Raw genomic sequence first — 22883 nt, 5'->3', positions numbered from 1 at the left:
ACATGCTAGCGACATGCTAGTCACTTGCTAATCATGCTAGAATCATGCTAGTAACTTGCTAATCATGCTAGTGACATGCTAGTCACTAGCTAATCATGCTAGAAACATGCTAGTGACATGCTAGCAAATTCCAAACATGTTAACAACATCTAATCATGTTAACAACATCATGCTAGAAACATGCTAGCGACATGCTAGTCATGCTAATGCATAATAGAAACATGCTAGTCACTTGCTATCATGCTAGACATGCTAGTCACTTGCTAATCAGTGACTAATCTAAAACAACATGCTAGTGACATGCTAGTCACTCGCTAATCATGCTAAACAACATGCTAGTAGTCATGCTAGTCACTCGCTAATCATGCTAAAGAAAAATATGCTAGCGACATGCTAGTCACTCGCTAATCATGCTAAAAATATGCTAGCGACATGCTAGTCACTTGCTAATCATGCTAAAATCATGTTAGTGACATGCTAGTCATGCTAGACTAGCTTAAAAACATGCTAGTGACATGCTAGTCACTTGCTAATCATGCTAGAAACCATGCTAGTGACATGCTAGTCACTTGCTAATCATGCTAGAAACATGCAAGCGACATGCTAGTCACTCGCTAAATCATGCTTATCATGCTAGTGACATGCTAGTCACTCGCTAATCATGCTAGAAAAAAACTTGCTAGTGACATGCTAGTCACTCGCTAATCATGCTAAAAACATGCTAGCGACATGCTAGTCACTCGCTAATCATGATAGCGACATGCTAGCGACATGCTAGTCACTCGCTAATCATGCTAGAAACATGCTAGCGACATGCTAGTCACTCGCTAATCATGCTAGAAACATGCTAGTGACATGCTAGTCACTTGCTAATCATGCTAGGGAACATGCTAGTCGACATGCTAATCATGCTAATCGTGCTAGCCACATGCTAGTCACTTGCTAATCATGCTAGAAACATGCTAGTCACTTGCTAGTCACTGCTATATCATGCTAAAAACATGCTAGCGACATGCTAGTCACTCGCTAATCATGCTAAATTCACTTGCGCGACATGCTAGTCACTTGCTAATCATGCTAGAAACATGCTAGCGACATGCTAGTCACGTGCTAACCATGCTAGTGACATGCTAGCGACATGCTAATCACTTGCTAATGCTAGAAACATGCTAGTGACATGCTAGTCACTCCTTGCTAATCATGCTAGAAACATGCTAGCGACATGCCAGTCACTCGCTAATCATGCTAAAAACATGCTAGGCGACATGCTAGTCACTTGCTAATCATGCTAGAAACATGCTAGCAACATGCTAGTCAACTCGCTAATCATGCTAAAAACATGCTAGTGACATGCTAGTCAATTGCTAATCATGCTAGCAACATGCTAGTGACATGCTAGTAACTTGCTTATCATGCTATCAAACAACATGCTAGTAACTTTGCTAATCATGCTAATGGCATGCTAGTCACTTGGTTTTATTTAAACTTCTTAAAACTTTTTTTCAAACTTTTCTAAACTTTTCAAACTTTCTAAACTTTTCAAACTTTCTGTGTCAGGAACTTTTTTATCCTCAAGCATTATATTTAATAAAATTTGTCTTGACGTTATTTAACTAAACGAAAAATATAAAAATTAAATCTAATTCAAAATATTAACAAAAAATGTAATGGTTTATCAATGATACTTAACTAAATATATTAGGGATGCACCGAAATGAAAATTCTGGATGCACTTGGCTGAAAACCGAAACCGAAAATGCTTTGTAATAATTACTTGTTATTTTACCAAATAATATAAAGTAATTTTTAATTTAACTCAGTAATTTTAATGATACTGAATTAAAAAAAAAACACAAGCCAATATAACAACCACACTTTTATTGAAAGTAACACAATGAAATTAGGTTTAAAATATATGAATATTAAATAATATATTATTTTTATTAAAAAAACAAGTTCTTGCAACAGAATCAGATATTAACCATTTTTATTTGGGTCATTGCTTTTATGATCCGTTAGCCAAGTCTTTAACTGTCCGCAGCGAGTGCCAGTTCCTAACCTGTAATGGGAGGAACAATGATGCCACCTATACCTATGCCAGCTATGTCTTCTGTGCCTCATACCGCCGTACCTTCAGTACCCCCAATGCCAGCTATGCCTTCTCTGCCAGCTTTGCCAGCTATGCCTAATGTGCCACTAATGCCTGATATGTCAGGTATGAATGCTGCATAAATGATGCTTTCCGTTGCCCGCTGATTTATTCTTTGGGATCATTCATGAAAGACAGCACTATTTATTTCTGTGTATTCTAATTCACAGTTTTATCAAGTAATCTGCTGTTATCTCTAAAGGTGTAGATTCCAGCTGTCTTAGCACAGCAGCAGCAGGCCATCATCAACCAGCAAGCGATTATATTGGTGAGCACATAGAGCATGATTTAAACCTACAGTTAAATACTAAATGCATTTGAATACTGAGATAATGTGGTGTACCACAGGCTCAGCAGATGACAATGCAAGCCATGGCCCTCCAGCAGCAGATGTATAATTCAGTGCAGCACACACACAGCGAGCATGTGCCAGCTCCCCTCTCCAGCCAGTACAGCCCTGTGAGTATCTCTGAGCACTGATTACAATAAACATTATAAATCAATAGAAATCAACAAAAATATAAGAATAAAAAATAAAGAAATATAAATAACACTTAAAACACCAAAAAATACAGTTCCCACATAGTTTGAGGTCTGTAAGATTTAGAATTATTTTCAATGAAGTCTCTTGTAGTCATTAAGGCTGCATTTATTAAATAAATAAAAAATACAGTAAAAACTGCAATACTGTGAAATATTATTGCAATACATTTTTTAAAAAACATTTTTATTTGATTATATTTTAAATTTATATTTTTCCTGTGATGGTAAAACTGAATTTTCAGCAGCCATTACTTCATATCTTCAGTTTGAAATGATCCTTCAGAAATCAATCTAATATGCTGATTCTGCTCAAAACCATGACACATTTATTTTCAGGATTCTGAATAGAACGTTAAAAAGAACAGCATTTATTTGAAATAGAAATCTTTTGTACATATATTTTTTACATAACAAATTAATAAGCTTTTGTCATAATGTTTATTACATGTATCTTATTTGAAGACCAAACAAGAAACTGGACCTGTTTCCTACAAACCAACCCCTGACAGAAATCTCAGAAACTCCAAAATTATGTTGCTATGTTTCCAAAGGCCCAACTAGATGTCATTACATTAATCCATATACACCTTCATGCTTCATTTTACTCATTAAAATAACTATTTCATTATTATGTTGCTATGTTTCCAAAGGCCCAACTAGAAGGGATCCACCAGCTGTCTCTAACTCTGACCATTTAGAGCCAAGTCACAACATCAAAGACATTATCAAGCAGTACCAGACAAACCCTGTAAAACCAACAGACATTCCCAGGTGAGAAATGAACATTTTTAGATCCAAAAGCCAGTTCCACATCTTTAATAATGAATGACCTGAACGGAAAACTGATCCACAGCTAACCAATGTTCTCCTTGACCTTGCAACAAAACACTGATAAAATATTAATCAAAAGAGCTCTTTAAATTAGAACAGAACAAAGACCAACGCTCTAAATGTGCTGGGCTTCAATGCAGGAGGGAAGCTAAAGTGTTTTTGAAGAAACCAGACACCCATGATGAAGCTATGATGATTCTTAAGGACCAGATGAGTGCTGCACCTCCACAGGTATCCATTCACAGATAAACTGACAGTGATGAAGTCATATGAGTTAACATTATGTAAAGTAATACCAGTAGGCTTTAGTATTATCATTGCAGTTAATGCTTAGTATATTGGTGTCCTACACCACCAGCAAAAGAAAACCTACACTCCAGCCTCGTCATCTGCAAAGGAGTATGATTATGATGGAGAGGCACTGAAACCAGCAAAAAGCATAAAGATAAAGCGATCACCTCCTGTGCCAGCTGTTAGTCAGAGATTCCCGGCCCCTGCACCTGGTAAACTCCAATCATCTGTGTCATTTAATTTCAGTTCAATATAGAAGTCATTTAGCAAGTCTGTTGTGTTGCATTACAGTATCTAGAGAACTTCCAGTAGAAGAGGAGAATGTTCAGACTCAGCTGCACAAGAGAAGCAGCGAGAAGCACTACACCTACACCAATGTACCATGGACAATCTACCTGAGGAAAGAGGCTAGTGTCATTTGTGTTGTGATGGATCAGTGGGACATAAAGAATGGAAGTCATTATGAAACATTTAATTTGTGTCATCTGTTTTTAGGTTTTTTATCCGAAAGACAGCTTCAACCACCCGCTGATGCTAGACTTCTTGTTCAAGCAGGTTGATATTGTTTTGGTTTATGTTTTGTTTTCAGTTCACTTTGGTATTAGGGCTATTAACTGATAATCTTAATCTTGCAATTTTATTGTTAACATTAATACATTCAGTTTCGAAAAAATTAAATAATAAGTCAATGTGTAACTTTATTTTGGCGGATGAAGTGTGGATAAAACATGAGGCATAAATATAATGGAATAGTGCTCTTTATCAACAATCAATAATCTATCTATAATTCAATAATATGTAATAAAATAACAATAATTCCATAATAAAATAACAAAACCCACTTTATGGACATAATCATAATAAACATAATCCTCAGCAAGTCTGCACTGCTCAAAAATACACTTTTAAAAGAAAAAATTGTTCAATACAAAAATTACAATTTTAAATAATTGTTTTCTACTTTAATATATTGTAAAATGTAATTTATTCCTGTGATGCAATTTTCTCAATTTTCATCATCATTGCTCCAGTCTTCAGTGTCAAATGATCCTTCAGAAATCATTCTAATATGCTGATTTGATGCTTAAGAAACATTATTATCAATGTTGAAAAAAGTTATGCTGCTTAATATTTTTGTGGAAACTGATAAATTTTTTTTGGGTGAACAGCATTTATTTGAGCTTTGACTTTACTGTCATTTTTAATAAATTTACTTGCTGAATAAAAGTACTAATTTCTTAAAAAAAAAAAAAAAATGTCAGTAGTCTATGTAAAGGTATTTGTGGTTGGTTGTGCTTTTATCAACCATAATTATAAATATAAATATATAAACTTTCATCTCAGATTGTCCATGACACATTCTCAGAGGCTTGCATTCGCATTACAACAGAAGAAAGGCAGAAGATGAAATCCCTTTTTGGTACGATTATTGTTGATTAGTTCTCTTTTTTTAGTTTATCTCATGTAATAATGAACACTGTTTTTTTGGAGAGGAAAATTTTATCTTCTGTATTGTGACAGCGGAGCACACCATTGACATGAATGCCACAATCCAGGATGAGAATGTGAAGAAGAAGATTGTGGTTGCTGCCAGAGACACCTGGGAGATCTACTTCTCACGCCTCTTCCCAGCATCTGTAAGGCATCTCTAGACCAACGTAGACCAGCAAGAATTTCAGAGCTGGTCCTGTCTGGTTGGTCAGAGCTGGTTTAGCAGGTGGCCCAGCATAGCACACTGTTCACAATATGTTAATAGTGAAATTACGTATTAAGCATGGTTCTGGTGAAGCTAGTCTGGTGTTGTCTTGCATGTCAGCATCCAAAACACATCATACTGTATTCTGATGTTTTAAGCAGGCATTTGCTGCATCATAATGCCATTTAGACCAAGCTGAAGTCAAATCCTTCCTGAACAGGGTAGTGTTGGCACAGGGGTCCAGGTGCTGTCTGTATCTCACAGAGGGATCAAGCTTGTGAAAATGGTCTGCAGCAGTGCGGCAGCCCCAGACTACTTCAGAGTCCTGCGACCCTACAGGTACCAGTTACTGAGACTTTTAATGTCTGTATTTTATCATTGTTTTGAATTCAATTGTATTTTTAATGACACCGCCATCACACCATGAATATTTGTGTATGTATTGTGATCATTGTTAACGTCTTACAGCTACACAGACATCATGTTCGTCACCATTCCATCCAAAAACATGCTGGAGTTTAACCTCATCAATGAGAAACTGATTCTGTTCTCTGCCAAAGCTCCTCAGGTCAAAACCATGATTGACTACTTTATCACAGAGCTGAAAAAGGTCCGTTCTCACACATTGGTTTGCTTCAGAGATGATGTGGTGCTGTGTGTTAATTGTGCTCTCTCTCTCGCTTTAGGACTCAGACTATGTCGTAGCTGTGTGTAATTACATTGCAGATGACAGAATGCTGTTGAGTTTCCACAAAGGAGACATCATACGCTTGCAGAAAATGGAAGGCCTAGATGCAGGTGAGACTGCTTTAAACCAAATGTGGTCATGAAGACCTGACATTACTCTTGACATTTAGAGCCTGTTTTTAATGAGGTTTTTTTATGTTTTTGAAAAAAGTATTTTAAAAATAATTATTTTCTATTTTTAATACATTTTAAAATTTGATTTATTCCTTTGATCCTTCAGAAATCAATGTAATATGCTAATTTGCTGCTCAAGAAACATTTCTCATTATTATCATAATTGTAAAAACTATTATGCTGCATAATATTTTGTGAAAATTGTGATTTATATTTTATTCAGGATTCTTTGATGAATAGAAAGTTCGAAAGAACAGCATTTTTTTATAGAAATCTTATGTAACATCAAAAATGTCTTCACTGGGACTTTTGGTAAATTTGATGCATCCTTGCATTAAAAAAACTTTTCAACGGTAGCTCATTGATATAATATAGACAGAGGGTATACTGAGAATGCAAAAGCACAATAACTTGTTCATCTAAGCTCTGTAGCTGTTTTACAGGCCAGTGTTATGGTTGCATAGTGAAAAAGAAGGTGATTCTCCTGGAGGAATTAAAAAGAGACACACCTGATTTTGGTGGGTCGTGTGTGGACACCTGCATGGAGTGTGTCTTGATATCTGAAATTCAGTATCCCTAGTTGCATGTATAAAACCTGTCTTCCTTCCTTAAGCATGATGGTTTCCCTGCTGCTTTTTATTCAGGCACTTCAGTCTACCCTTAAAATGTCATTCTGCTGTCACACACACACACACTCGCACATACACACACACACACACACACGCACGCACGCACGAACACACACACACACACACACACACACACACACACACACACACGCACACTTTCACACACCATGTCTTGTATCATACTAAGGCTGGAAGTTTGGGGCCATTCATGGGCGATCTGGGGTTTTTCCTGTGGAGTTTGTTCAGCCAGTGGCTGCTCCTGACTTCATTAACATTCCTGTGGACAAGAAAGAGGAACCCAAGAATAAGCAGGGTCGCGTGGCCGCATCAGCAGCTGTGGCTGTGGCTGTAGGGTCTGCTGCCGCAGCCTATGAACTCGACCGGTCAATTGAGGTATATGTGTTTAACAGGCATATAGTCTGAAATTCTGATTTGCATGTACCATAGATCCTTCTGAGTGGCGTTGTGTTGCTGCATTTCACCTCTAGGTGGCGTCTCCTGTCAGTGAGTATGCAGAGGCCTACACAGACAGTGCTGATATGGACATCGATGAGAGGATCTTACAGGACAGCCAGTACAACATGGTGGAATTCGCAAAGAAATATTTCAGAGGGGCCCAGAGAAAAAATGGGTCAGTTGATTACACCAAAAGGGAACTTGTGAGCTCAGGTTCTCACAGTTACATAGTTAAATTAAAAGAAAATGTGTTATTGAAACATTGACATGCTTATCTTTTGCAGTGATTCATATAAGAAAAAGTCAAAGAAAACAAAGGAATCTAGAGAGCCATCAGAAATGGTGAAATTTTCCAAGGTATAGAATGCATACCATACCATCACTTTTAAATGTGTTTTAAATATATCCTGCCATTATTTACTCAATATTCTTCCATAATGAATGGAGGTGGAGGGGGGCATTTAAGTCGTCCATACATCTTATGCACTATATTCCACGTCTACTGAAATCATATGAGAGCATTGTGAGAGGAACAAATTGAATTTTAAGTTGTTATTTATCAAAGAATGAGTCATTCATTAATTGTACATTGATTTAGGAGATCTAGAGTGAATATAATGTTTTTTCCTTCAGGAAAAATTTGATGTCTTAAATTTTGAGCTGATGTCATATAGATCAGTGTGCCATCAGAAGACTTGAAGCATTTGAACACCTTTTATATTATTATTATTACTACTACTTTTTTTGTGAACTATTCCTATAAGTTTAGAGACCATGAAGCAAGACCTTAAAAGTTTCAATATTTCTGATACATATTCTAATTGATTTTTGCTTTGGTTATGTAGTCTTCAATTCAAGAGTCCCTAATCGAGTTCACTGATGAAAACATGAACAAAGTAGCTGCAGAGATTTTTCTTGGTAAGCAGAATGTTCAGTGTGAACTTATTAAGAGGCATATATATTTTTTACTGTCATCTATAAAAATGTAATGTGTAGTATGTAATATAATTTTAATATTTCTTATCTTGCAGCTATAATGAAGTTTATGGGAGACTACCCTATGAAAGGCCAAACTGAGCAGGAGGTTGTGAGCACCATCCTAAGGGTACACAGCTCTTCAAATAGCGCAACAAGAATTCCCATCATGAATTATTAAGATAACCAGTCAGGAATGTGCTAAATGTCTTCAATGCCACTGCAGTATGCACTATGAATAATCTCTGTTGCAGCTGAGTGGCGAGTATGGACTAATGAGAGATGAAGCGTACTGTCAAGTCCTCAAGCAGATCAGTGGGAACACCAGCTCCAAGACGTATGAGTCTGTTTTTTTCTGAAAGAGAAAGCCAAGGAGGGCTCATTTTAATGTCATAAGATGATCTTTTCTGTATTTCACAGGGAGAGTTGTCAGAGGGGCTGGAGGCTGCTGTACATCATCACTGCATACTACAAGTGTTCAGAGGCACTCAAACCTTACCTGCTGAAGTACCTCTATGACGTCTGTGCAAGTCCAGGGGTGCACTTTCAGGGTATACTGCTGTTTTAAGTTACGGCTACACAGATCAAACAGATGAATACTGACTGATGATTACACAAACATGATATACTGACAGGAATTGCCAAGGCATGTGAGCAGAACCTAAGGAAGACGTTCCAATATGGTGGACGCGCTGAACATCCTAATGGGATGGAATTGAAAGCTATGTTGGTTAGTTGCACATAAACAAATTTTAATGCAAATTTTAGTGACATTTTCAGCTGTTTCTACTTAATCATGCACAATCCAACATTTTCAAGGCTGGAAGGAGTTCCAAGCGGCAGTTGTTTCTTCTTCCTGGTGGAATTGAACGCCACATAAAGATTGAAACCTGCTCAGTATGTTGACTCTATGATATTTTTTGCAACTTGATCAACCATGTAATTAATTTAGTAGGAACAATGTGATTCTAATTCACTTTTGTTACTTTGGAGGTGGCTTTGGAAGCCATTGAAGAGCTGTGCTATGAGATAGGTCTGCATAAACTTGAGGCCTTGGATGAATATGCTATATGTGTGGTCACAAACAGAGGTGAGATGACAAAAAGGAAAATCAAAATCTAATACCAGATTGTTTGTAGTAGCTGATATGGTAGTTTGCTTATCTCAGGAAAGGAAAGGGTCATTTTAATGATGAAAATGTACTCACTCTCGGGCCTTCCAAGATTAATTTATTTCTTCTTGGGAATAGACTTGAAGAAATTTTGCATGACATGACTTGCTCCCCAAGGGATCCTCTACAGCGAATGGGTGCCATCAGAATGAGAGTCCAAATAGCTGACAAAAACATCACATTAATTCACGAGTAATCCACGCCACTCATTAAATGAATGTCTTTTATCAACGGTTTGGAGTTTTATTCTGACGGCACCCATTCACTGCAGAGGATCCATTGGTGAGCAAGTGATGTAATGCTTTATTTCTCCAAATCTGTTCTGATGAGGAAACAAACTTGTCTACATCTTGAATGGCCTGAGGGTGAGTACATTTTCAGCAAATTTTCATTTTTGGGTGAACTATTGCTTTAAGATGATTCAAGAGATACAAGGATTGAAAGCTGTTTTCTCATGGGTTGTCACTCTTTCTCCAGGTCAGAATACCTGCCCTCTAAAGAAAAGGGAGTACATCTTGGATGTTTCTACAGAAGCTGAGCATGTTGATAGCAACTACAGTCTGTGGTTTCGAAGAGTGATCTGGACGCAGCCACTGAATTTTGACAATGAGCTCGGAGTCACTATGCATTACAATCAGGTACATCAGCCAGGCTGATTCAATTTACCAGACATTCCTTTCATGTATTGTGCTCCTTATTGCACAAGTTACAAAGATCTGAAGTTTTCTCTATTCAGTCTGCTAATCTGATCTTCATTCACATTTTACAGGTGTTCCCTGACTACTTGAAAGGGCTGTTCAATGTTGTCCCACAGGGTAAAGCCAGTGAGCAGCAGCTTCAGCAAGTGTCAAAACTGGCAGCTCTTCAACATCGTGCCAAGGACTTGATCTACCTGCCCACCTTGTAATGCAATTAATTTGCAATTAAAAAATGTCACATTTACTCCACTGAATCAAATTACAATTGCACTTCATATGTGTGGATAGATTACTATGAATTTTAGTCCTTATACATATTTAAATTATTATTATAATATACCTTTCAAAGGTTTGGGGGTCTGTAAGATTTTTTTATTTAATACTTTTATTCATCAAGGAAGCATTAAATTGATCGATTGAAAGTAAAGACATTTATAATGTTACAAATGATTCAAATGTTTCAAATAAATACTATTATTTTTAACTTTCTGTTTATCAGAGAATCCTGAAAAAATGTGGTATCCTCAGAAATACTAATATTCAGCAGCACAACTGTTTTCAACACTGATAATAATAAGAAATGTTTTGCAGCAAATCAGTATATTAGAATGATTTCTGAAGGATCATGTGACACTGAAGACTGGAGTAATTATGCTGAAAATTCGACTTTAACATCACAGGAATAGATTACATTTTAACATAACATTAAAACTGAAGGCAGTCATTTTAAATCGTAATAATATTTTACAATATTACATTATTAATGTATTTTTAATCAAAACATTAAAAGAGCTTCTCAATCCCAGACTTTGAACAGTAGCATGTGATATACATCAAGCCTGGTTGCCATCATTCTGGTCTCCTTATGAGACTGCCATTTGCTATTTGCTTCAAGCAGAAACTTGAGGGAAACATAATCCCAGGGATCATTACTAGGGAGAAATGAGTCACATTGAAGAGAGCAGTTCTTATATTAATTAGTGTGCCACTAATTGTATAAAGGTAAAATTCACAGTTGTAAAAACACTGTGTTGTGTTTGTTAACTGTTCAGATGGCCCCTGATGGAGAACAGCACCTGGCTTATGTCCCTCAGCTAATATAAGTTACATCTTCTATAGACTAACATTCTCATGTTCTCTGCCATCAGCCATGAGGTTCAGGAGTATATTCCCACCCAGCTCTTCGGTCTCCAGCGACACCAGCAATGGTTAAACATGGTGACCCAGAACATGCAGCAGGTGCAAGCCCTCACTCCTCATCAGGCCAAAGCACAATTTCTAGGTGAGGTGTTGACTTAGCAGAACAGCAAATGAGAAGGCGCGCAACCTTTTAGTTAAAACACTGATTGCTGTGCTTGTGTTTCTGTTTCAGGGCTTGTGAGTGCTTATCCCATGTTCGGCTCGTCATTCTTCTACATACAGAGCAGCAGTAATAGTGCTATCGACACCCCATGCATACTGGCTGTCAGTCAAAATGGTCTGAACTTTCTAAGAAAAGATACTCATGTAAGTTTAACCACTTTATTTCCAATGCTTATGTAACCCCTTTTTCCCGGGTCCTCACTGCCACACCTCATCCTTGCTCCGAGTGGGCCTCGAACCCAGGTCTCCGGCATGGGAGGCGGACGCACTAACAAGGAGGCTAAATGACTGCAGCCACTAGCGTCAGTCGCTAGAGCATCTCTTGAGATCAGGGGAGTGAGGTTTACCTGCACAGGACCTACTCGCTGGCCTCCGTTACTCTCACCCCCCTGAAACCTCACGCCCATCCGGGTCATGGCACCAATGTAACCCCTCTCTCCCGGGACTGACGCTAGTGGCTGCAGCCATTTAGTTCCTTGTTAGTGTGTCTGCCTCCCATGCTGGAGACCGGGGTTCAAGGCCCACTCGGAGCAAGTATGAGGTGTGGTGGTGAGGACCCGGGAGAGAGGGGTTACATTGGTGCCGTGAACTGAATGGGAGTGAGGTTTAGGGCTGCAGCCATTTAGCCTCCTTGTTAGTGTGTTCGCCTCCCATGCCGGAGACCTGGGTTTGAGGCCTGTCTCGGAGCAAGTACAGGGTGTGGCGGTGAGGACCTGGGAGAGAGGGGTTACACTCACTAACAGCCTGTGTAAAAAATAAAAACTCAGGACTTTTTTGCTAGTCTTTTCAGCATCATTACTCCAATCTTCAATATCACATGATCCTTCAGAAATCATTTTAATATGCTGATTTGTTGCTTAAGAAACATTTATTATTATCTACATTATTATTTATATATGTTTGTGCTAGATACAGACTTAAATGAAGGGGTTAGAAGTTTTTTGTTTTTAATTATACAAATAAAAGTATGCAATTATTCAATGATTAGATATGCAATCTGCTTTGACACTTCTAAAGGATTTTCAAATTTATCTGCATTTCCTTCTATGATAACATGATCACATATAGACTTCACAGCTGTTTTCAATGTTCTTCAGGAGCCAATGGTGAAGTTTCCGCTGAAGGAGGTCCAGTCCACCCGTACACAGAGGCCCACAGCTGGCTCCAGTTACCCGTATGTGGAGATAATGCTGGGTGACCTAATGTCTCAACGCATTACACAGTTACAGCTGGACCAGGTATGGACTTTGGACTGAATGAAGGCATATATGATTGCAAATCATCAAACAATCTAACTGTGTAATTTTAATGCCATTTTAAAGTGTGTTGTTAATCTGAGTTGGTAATATTCACTGGGCTTGTGTGGGCGGAGCTTATTCCTGTGCGTTTGACTTTACAGAGTCTTGAGCTGTGCCGTGTTATGGCCATGCATATGGAGAACCTGCTGTCAGTACGAGAGAAGAGACTTACTCTGCCGCCCAGTGAAATCACTCCGCTCTAGCACCCTTTTTATTACTATTTTTATGGCAATAATTTGAATCAGACATGATTAAACTTCTACACATCGAAAGCTACCTGTCATTGTGCAATATGTCTGTTTACAATTTCAAAACCAAGTTCCAGGATTGGCTTGTTATTCACAATAATTTTACATGCATTCCATTAGATTGAACATATGGGCCCATAATTTAAAACATTATAGCACTACCTCTAGTTCCGGACATGTGAAGTTATTCTCTTAAATACTGATTTGCACTACTTAAGACTATTACATGTTTTAAATATTTATAAACTGTTTGTGTCGTGGATGTGAATGGGAAACAAAATATATGCACAACGAATGCAGGTTTAATATGAAGTCTTTATTCTAAATAATAATAATAATAATAATAATAATAATAATAATAATAATAATAATAATAATAAATCACAACTGACCTGTTTTTCCCAAATGTGTATTATTTATTTACATTAGATGCACAGTTTGAGGAATCATGAAACATTGTTAATACATTGAATAATATTAACATAATACTGTGAAATGTTTGTAAAAAAAAATGTGTTAATTAATTAATGTGACCAAAAAAGTTATGATCAGCATTATTATTTTTAAATAAAACTAAAACTGTTTTGTTCAATTTAATAAATTAAAATTCAATATAAAACAATAAAATTAAATGTAAAAAAAATTACACGAAAAACTAAATAAACATTTTAAATGTTGCGTGGGCAGCTAACAGAAATAAGTTTATGCTGAAGCACTAAAATTGCTAACTGGGAATGAATAAAAATAACATTAAGAAGTGAAATAAAACTAAAACTTATAAAAGTATTAAATATATAAATTAGTAATGTTTAAAAATAACAATAATAACTAGATAAAAAAGTTCGTCAAGACAAACTTTAAGTTGGCTTGAGAAAGCCTGAACAGAAAGTTTGAAAAGTTTGAAAAGTTTAGAAAGTTTGAAAAGTTTGAAAAGTTTAAGAAGTTTAATAAAGCAAGTGACTACCATGTCATTAGCATGATTAGCAAAGTTACTAGCATGTTTCTAGCATGATTAGCACTTGACTAGCATGTCACTAGCATGTTTTTAGCATGATTAGCGAGTGACTAGCATGTCGCTAGCATGTTTCTAGCATGATTAGCAAGTGACTAGCATGTCGCTAGCATGTTTTTAGCATGATTAGCAAGTGACTAGCATGTGTTTAGCATGATTAGCGATTGACTAGCATGTCGCTAGCATGTTTCAAGCATGATTAGCAAGTGACTAGCATGTCGCTAGCATGTTTCTAGCATGATTAGCGAGTGACTAGCATGTCACTAGCATGTTTCTAGCATGATTAGCAAGTGACTAGCATGTGCTAACATGATTAGCAAGTTATTAGCATGTCGCTAGAATGTTTCTAGCATTATTAGCGAGTGACTAGCATGTCGCTAGCATGTTTTAGCACGATTAGCGAGTGACTAGCATGTCACTAGCATGTTTTTAGCATGATTAGCGAGTGACTAGCATGTCGCTAGCATGTTTTTAGCATGATTAGCGAGTGACTAGCATGTCGCTAGCATGTTTTAGCACGATTAGCGAGTGACTAGCATGTCACTAGCATGTTTTGAGCATGATTAGCGAGTGACTAGCATGTCGCTAGCATGTTTTTAGCATGATAAGCAAGTGACTAGCATGTCGCTAGCATGTTTTTAGCATGATTAGTGATTGACTAGCATGTCGCTAGCATGTTTCTAGCATGATTAGCAAGTGACTAGCATGTCGCTAGCATGTTTCTAGCATGATAAGCAAGTGACTAGCATGTCGCTAGCATGTTTTTAGCATGATTAGCGAGTGAGTAGCATGTCACTAGCGTGTTTCTAGCATGATTAGCGAGTGACTAGCATGTCACCTAGCATGTTCCTAGCATGATTAGCAAGTGACTAGCATGTCACTAGCATGTTTTTTAGCAAGTTTATTAGCATGTCGTTAGCATGTTTCTACCATGATTAGCGAGTGACTAGCATGTCGCTAGCATGTTTTTAGCATGATTAGCGAGTGAAGGTCGACTAGCATGTCGCTAGCATGTTTTAGCATGATTAGCGATTGACTAGCATGTCGCTAGCATGTTTTTAGCATGATTAGCGAGTGACTAGCATGTTGCTAGCATGGTTCTAGCATGATTAGCAAGTGACTAGCATGTCACTAGCATGTTTTTAGCATGAATAGTAAGTGACTAGCATGTCTAGCATGTTTTTAGCATGATTAGCGAGTGACTAGCATGTCGCTAGCATGTTTTAGCATGATTAGCGATTGACTAGCATGTCGCTAGCATGTTTTTAGCATGATTAGCGAGTGACTAGCATGTCGCTAGCATGTTTCTAGCATGATTAGCAAGTGACTAGCATGTCGCTAGCACGTTTCTAGCATGATTAGCAAGTAACTAGCATGTCACTAGCATGATTAGCAAGTTACTAGCATGTCGCTAGCATGGTTTCTAGCATGATTAGCAAGTGACTAGCATGTCACTAGCATGTTTTTAGCATGATTAGCGAGTGACTAGCATGTCGCTAGCATGTTTTTAGCATGATTAGCAAGTGACTAGCATGTTTTTAGCATGATTAGCGAGTGACTAGTATGTCACTAGCATGTTTTTAGCATGATTAGCGAGTGACTAGCATGATTAGCAAGTTTTTAGCATGATTTAGCGATTGACTAGCATGTCGCTAGCATGTTTCTAGCATGATTAGCAAGTGACTGTCGCAAGTTTTCTAGCATGCATGTCACTAGCATGATTAGCAAGTGACTAGCATGTCGCTAGCATGTTTTTTAGCATGATTAGCAAGTGACTAGCATGTCATTAGCATGATTAGTTAGTGACTAGCATGTCGCTGGCATGTTTCTAGCATGATTAGCAAGTGACTAGCATGCTCGCTAGCATGTTTTTAGCATGATTAGCAAGTGACTAGCATGTCGCTAGCATGTTTCTAGCATGATTAGCAAGTGACTAGCATGTCGCTAGCATGTTTTTAGCACGATTAGCAAGTGACTAGCATGTTTTGTAGCATGATGATTAGCGATTGACTAGCATGTCGCTAGCATGTTTCTAGCATGATTAGCAAGTGACTAGCATGTCGCTAGCATGTTTTTAGCATGATTAGTGAGTGACTAGCATGTCGCTAGCATGTTTCTAGCATGATTAGCAAGTGACTAGCATGTCACTAGCATGATTAGCAAGTTACTAGCATGTCACTAGTATTTTTTAGCATGATTAGCATGTGACTATTATGTTTTCTAACATTAGCATGTTGCTAGGATAGATAGATAGATAGATAGATAGATAGATAGATAGATAGATAGATAGATAGATAGATAGATAGATAGATAGATAGATAAGATAGATAGATAGATAGATAGATAGATAGATAGATAGATAGATAGATAGATAGATAGATAGGATAGATAGATTCATAGATAGATAGATAGATAGATAGATAGATAGATAGATAGATAGATAGATAGATAGATAGATAGATAGATAGATAGATATAGATAGATAGATAGATAGATAGAAACAGTAGATAATAGATAGATAGATAGATAGATAGATAGATAGATAGAAACAGTCAGACAATAGATAGATAGATAGATAGATAGATAGATAGATAGATAGATAGATAGATAGATAGATAGATAGATAGATAGATAGATAGATAGATAGATAGATAGATAGATAGATAGATAGATACAGTCTGATTGAGTCTAATGAGCTTCAGTGTGTTTAGATTTGAATTTTTGACAGTTGGAATTTACGGAATGTTCAGGTGAGCAGAGGATTTTCAATGAAAGTCTATGGGATTTTTATGATTTTTAATATTAATTTTTATGAAAATCATAAGTCCAATCAGTTAGAAAAGATATAGCACACCCGGCGAGATCAGTCTGAAGAGCTGTGCTGAGTTTGAAGTCTGTAGAGTTAAAGCTCTAGGAGGAGTTAGAGTTGATAATTTTAGTCTCAGAAGAATAATAATAACTAGATAAAAAAGTTCGTCAAGACAAACTTTAAGTTGGCTTGAGAAAGCCTGAACAGAAAGTTTGAAAAGTGTTAGAAAGTTTGAAAAGTTTGAAAAGTTTAAGAAGTTTAATAAAGCAAGTGACTAGCATGTCATTAGCATGATTTGTCAAGTTTACTAGCATGATTCTAGCATGATAAGCTAGTGATTACTAGCATGTTTCTAGCATAATTAGCAAGTTACTAGCATGTCGCTAGCATGTTTTTCTAGCATGATTAGCAATTGACTAGCATGTCACTAGCATGTTTTAGCATGATTAGCAAGTGACTAGCATGTCGATAGCATGTTTCTAGCATGATTAGCAAGTGACTAGCATGTCACTCGCATGTTTTTAGCATGATTAGCGAGTGACTAGCATTTCGTTAGCATGTTTCTAGCATGATTAGCAAGTGACTAGCATGTCACTAGCATGATTAACAAGTTACTAGCATGTCGCTAGCATGTTTCTAGCATGATTAGCAAGTGACTAGAATGTCGCTAGCATGTTACTAGCATGATTAGCAAGTGACTAGCATGTCACTAGCATGTTTTTATCATGATTAGCGAGTGACTAGCATGTCGCTAGCATGTTTCTAGCATGATTAGCAAGTGACTAGCATGTCACTAGCCTGTTTTTAGCATGATTAGCAAGTGACTAGGCATGTTTTTAGCAGCATGATTAGCGATTGACTAGCATGTCGCTAGCATGTTTTAGCATGATTAGCAAGTGACTAGCATGTCACTAGCATGTTTTTAGCATGATTAGCGATTGACTAGCATGTTTTGCATGTTTCTATGATTAGCAAGTGACTAGCATGTCACTAGCATGATTAGCAAGTTACTAGCATGTTGCTAGCATGTTTCTAGCATGTTTCTAGCGAGTGACTAGCATGTCGCTAGCATGTTTTTAGCATGATTAGTGAGTGACTAGCATTTTTTTAACATGATTAGCGAGTGACTAGCATGTCGCTAGCATGTTTCTAGCATGATTAGCAAGTGACTAGCATGTCACTAGCATGATTAGCAAGTTACTAGCATGTCGCTAGCATGTTCCTAGCATGATTAGCGAGTGACTAGCATGTCGCTAGCATGTTTTTAGCATGATTATCGAGTGACTAGCATGTCACTAGCATGTTTTTAGCATGATTAACGAGTGACTAGCATGTCACTAGCATGTTTTTAGCATGATTAGCGAATGACTAGCATGTCGCTAGCATGTTTTTTAGCATGATTAGCAAGTGACTAGCATGTCACTAGCATGATTAGCAAGTGACTAGCATGTCACTAGCATGTTTTTAGCATGATTAGCGATTGACTAGCATGTCGCTAGCATGTTTCTAGCATGATTAGCAAGTGACTAGCATGTTTCTAGCATGATTAGCAAGTTACTAGCATGTCGCTAGCATGTTTCTAGCATGATTAGCAAGTGACTAGCATGTAGCTAGCATGTTTCTAGCATGATTAGCAAGTGACTAGCATGTCACTAGCATGTTTTTATCATGATTAGCGAGTGACTAGCATGTCACTAGCATGTTTCTAGCATGATTAGCAAGTGACTAGCATGTCGCTAGCATGTTTTTAGCATTGTTTTAGCAAGTGACTAGCATGTTTTTTTTAGCATGATTAGCGATTGACTAGCATGTCGCTAGCATGGTTTCTAGCCTGATTACTAGCATGTTACTAGCATGTTGTTACCATGATTAGCAAGTCACTAGCATTTTGCTAGCATGATTAGCAAATGACTAGCATGTCGTTAGCATGATTCTAGCATGTTGTAAGCATGATTAGCAAGTGACTAGCATGTCGCTAGCATTCTAGATTAAGATAGATAGAATAGAAATAGTCAGATGATAGATAGATAATAGTTAGATGATAGATAGATAGAAAGTCAGATGATTGATAGATAGATAGATAGATATAGATAGATAGATGTCTAGTCAGATGATAGATAGATAGATAGATAGATAGATAGATAGATAGATAGATAGATAGATAGATAGATAGATAGATAGATAGATAGATAGATAGATAGATAGATAGATAGATAGATAGATAGATAGATAGATAGATAGATAGATAGATTAGAAATATTAGATAGATGAGTTTGAATGAGTTTTAATGGATTAGAAATAGTACATAGAAGCAAAGCTTAATTGAGTCTAATGGGCTTCAGTTTGTTTAGATTTGAATTTTGACAGTTGGAGCTTGGCTCATCTGAACATTCCGTCAATGAAAGTCTATGGGATTTTTATGATTTTTAATCTTCATTTTTTATGAAAACCATAAGTCCAATCAGTTAGAAAAGATATAGCACACCCGGCGAGATCAGTCTGAAGAGCTGGGCTGAGTTTGGAGTCTGTAGAGTTAAAGCTCTAGGAGGAGTTAGAGTTGATAATTTTAGTCTCAGAAGAATAATAATAACTAGATAAAAAAGTTTGTCAAGACAAACTTTAAGTTGGCTTGAGAAAGCCTGAACAGAAAGTTTAAAAAGTTTGGAAAGTTTGAAAAGTTTGAAGTTTGAAGTTTGAAAAGAGTTTAAGAAGTTTAATTAAGCAAGTGACTAGCATGTCATTAGCATGATTAGCAAAGTTACTAGCATGTTTCTAGCATGATAAGCTAGTTACTAGCATGTTGCTAACATAATTAGCATGTTACTAGCATGTCGCTAGCATATTTTTCTAGCATGATTAGCAAGTGACTAGCATGTTTTAGCATGATTAGCGAGTGACTAGCATGTCGCTAGCATGTTTCTAGCATGATTAACAAGTGACTAGCATGTCAGTAGCATGTCGCTAGCATGTTTCTAGCATGATTAGCAAGTGACTAGCATGTCTCTAGCATGTTTTTAGCATGATTAGCGAGTGACTAGCATGTCGCTAGCATGTTTCTAGCATGATTAGCAAATGACTAGCATGTTGCTAGCATTTTTCTAGCATGATTAGCAAGTGACTAGCATGTCACTAATATGTTTTTAGCATGATTAGCGAGTGACTAGCATGTCGTTAGCATGTTACTAGCATGATTAGCAAGTGACCAGCATGTCACTAGCATGATTAGCAAATTACTAACATGTCGCTAGCATGTTTCTAGCATGATTAGCAAGTGACTAGCATGTCAGTAGCATGATTAGCAAGTTACTAGCATGTCACTAGCATTTTTCTAGCATGATTAGCATGGTGACTAGCATGTCACTAGCATTTCACTAGCATGTTTTTAGCATGATTAGCGAGTGACTAGCATGTCGCTAGCATGTTTCTAGCATGATTAGCAAATGACTAGCATGTCGCTAGCATGTTTTTAGCATGATTAGCGAGTGACTAGCATGTCGCTAGCATGTTTCTAGCATGATTAGCAAGTGACTAGCATGTCGCTAGCATGTTTCTAGCATGATTAGCAAGTGACTAGCATGTCACTAGCATGTTTTTAGCATGATTAGCGAGTGACTAGCATGTCGCTAGCATGTTTCTAGCATGATTAGCAAATGACTAGCATGTTGCTAGCATGTTTTTAGCATGATTAGCAAGTGACTAGCATGTCACTAATATGTTTTTAGCATGATTAGCGAGTGACTAGCATGTCGTTAGCATTTTTCTAGCATGATTAGCAAGTGACTAGCATGTCACTAGCATGATAAGCAAGTTACTAGCATGTCACTAGCATGTTTCTAGCATTATTAGCAAGTGACTAGCATGTCAGTAGCATGATTAGCAAGTTACTAGCATGTCACTAGCATTTTTCTAGCATGATTAGCATGTGACTAGCATGTCACTAGCATTTCACTAGCATGTTTTTAGCATGATTAGCGAGTGACTAGCATGTCGCTAGCATGTTTCTAGCATGATTAGCAAATGACTAGCATGTCGCTAGCATGTTTTTAGCATGATTAGCAAGTGACTAGCATGTCGCTACCATGTTTTTAGCATGATTAGCCGGTGACTAGCATGTCGCTAGCATGTTTCTAGCATGATTAGCGAGTGACTAGCATGTCGCTAGCATGTTTCTAGCATGATTAGCGAGTGACTAGAATGTCGCTAGCATGTTTTTAACATGATTAGCTAGTGACTAGCATGTCGCTAGCATGTTTTAGCATGATTAGCGAGTGACTAGCATGTCGCTAGCATGTTTCTAGCATGATTAGCGAGTTACTAGCATGTCGCTAGCATGTTTTTAGCATGATTAGCGAGTGACTAGCATGTCGCTAGCATGTTTTTAGCATGATTAGCGAGGACTAGCATGTCGCTAGCATGTTTCTAGCATGATTAGCGAGTTACTAGCATGTCGCTAGCATGTTTCTAGCATGATTAGCGAGTGACTAGCATGTCGCTAGCATGTTTTTAGCATGATTAGCGAGGACTAGCATGTCGCTAGCATGTTTCTAGCATGATTAGCGAGTTACTAGCATGTCGCTAGCATGTTTCTAGCATGATTAGCGAGTTACTAGCATGTCGCTAGCATGTTTTTAGTATGATTAGCGAGTGACTAGCATGTCGCTAGCATGTTTTTAGCATGATTAGCGAGTGACTAGCATGTTTCTAACATTATTAGCATGTTGCTAGGATAGATAGATAGATAGATAGATAGATAGATTAGATAGATAGATAGATAGATAGATAGATAGAGTCAGATGATAAAAAGATAGATAGATAGATAGATAGATAGATAGATAGATAGATAGATAGAAACAGTCAGATGATAGATAGATAAATAGATAGATAGATAGATAGATAGATAGATAGAAATAGTCAGATGATAGATAGATAGATAGATAGATAGATAGATAGATAGATAGATAGATAGATAGATAGATTAGAAATATTAGATAGATGAGTTTGAATGAGTTTAAATGGATTAGAAATAGTACATAGAAGCGAAGCTTGATGGAGTCTAATGGGCTTCAGTTTGTTTAGATTTGAATTTTGACAGTTGGAGCTTGGCTCATCTGAACATTCCGTCAATGAAAGTCTATGGGATTTTTATGATTTTTAATCTTCATTTTTATGAAAACCATTAGTCTGATCAGTTAGAAAAGATATAGCACACCCCGGCGAGATCAGTCTGAAGAGCTGGGCTGAGTTTGGAGTATGTAGAGTTAAAGCTCTAGGAGGAGATAGAGTTGATAATTTTAGTCTCAGAAGAATAATAATAATAATAAGTTTAAATAGTAGATCAGTAAGTTGGCTTTCTCAAGCCAACTTAATAAGTTTAAATAGTAGATCAGTAAGTTGGCTTTCTCAACCAAACAAAATAATAATAATAATAATAATAAGTTTAAATAGTAGATCAGTAAGTTGGCTTTCTCAAGCCAACTTAATAATAAAAATTACAAATATATATAATTAAAAATTAAACTAAAATTAAAAGGAAACGTAAAAATAAAGGTTAATTAAAAATATGAATAAAAACTTGAATTGTATATAAGTAATACTAAAATAGCATGATTTGATTGGCTGGTTTCTCCAGGCAATTCAAACGTGTGAGTAAAACTAATCCAGCCGACTCCAGATCCGTGTTTTTCCACTCGCACGATGGTCGTGGTGCGTGGTTTGGTGAATTGGTCACATATTCTTGGCTTCTGATTGGCTCTCCTAAGACGTGGTTCCTGTGAACTTGCCCTGTGGTCAAACTGCATAAACACACAGCTGAAAACTTGCACGGCTTGAGGAGTGGATACAAAAGAAAACTGGA

At 37.1% G+C, this 22883-nt stretch overlaps 1 pseudogene; it reads left to right on the top strand.

Moving 5' to 3' along the window:
* LOC109109377 overlaps positions 1 to 13333 on the top strand; it is a 45871-nt pseudogene extending 32538 nt beyond the window's left edge.
* Positions 13334 to 22883: the final 9550 nt, after the last annotated feature.

The sequence above is a fragment of the Cyprinus carpio genome, chromosome A3, assembly GCF_018340385.1.
Source record: "Cyprinus carpio isolate SPL01 chromosome A3, ASM1834038v1, whole genome shotgun sequence".
NCBI classification, from domain to species: domain Eukaryota; kingdom Metazoa; phylum Chordata; class Actinopteri; order Cypriniformes; family Cyprinidae; genus Cyprinus; species Cyprinus carpio.
This window is presented reverse-complemented; position numbering and strand designations above follow the sequence as displayed.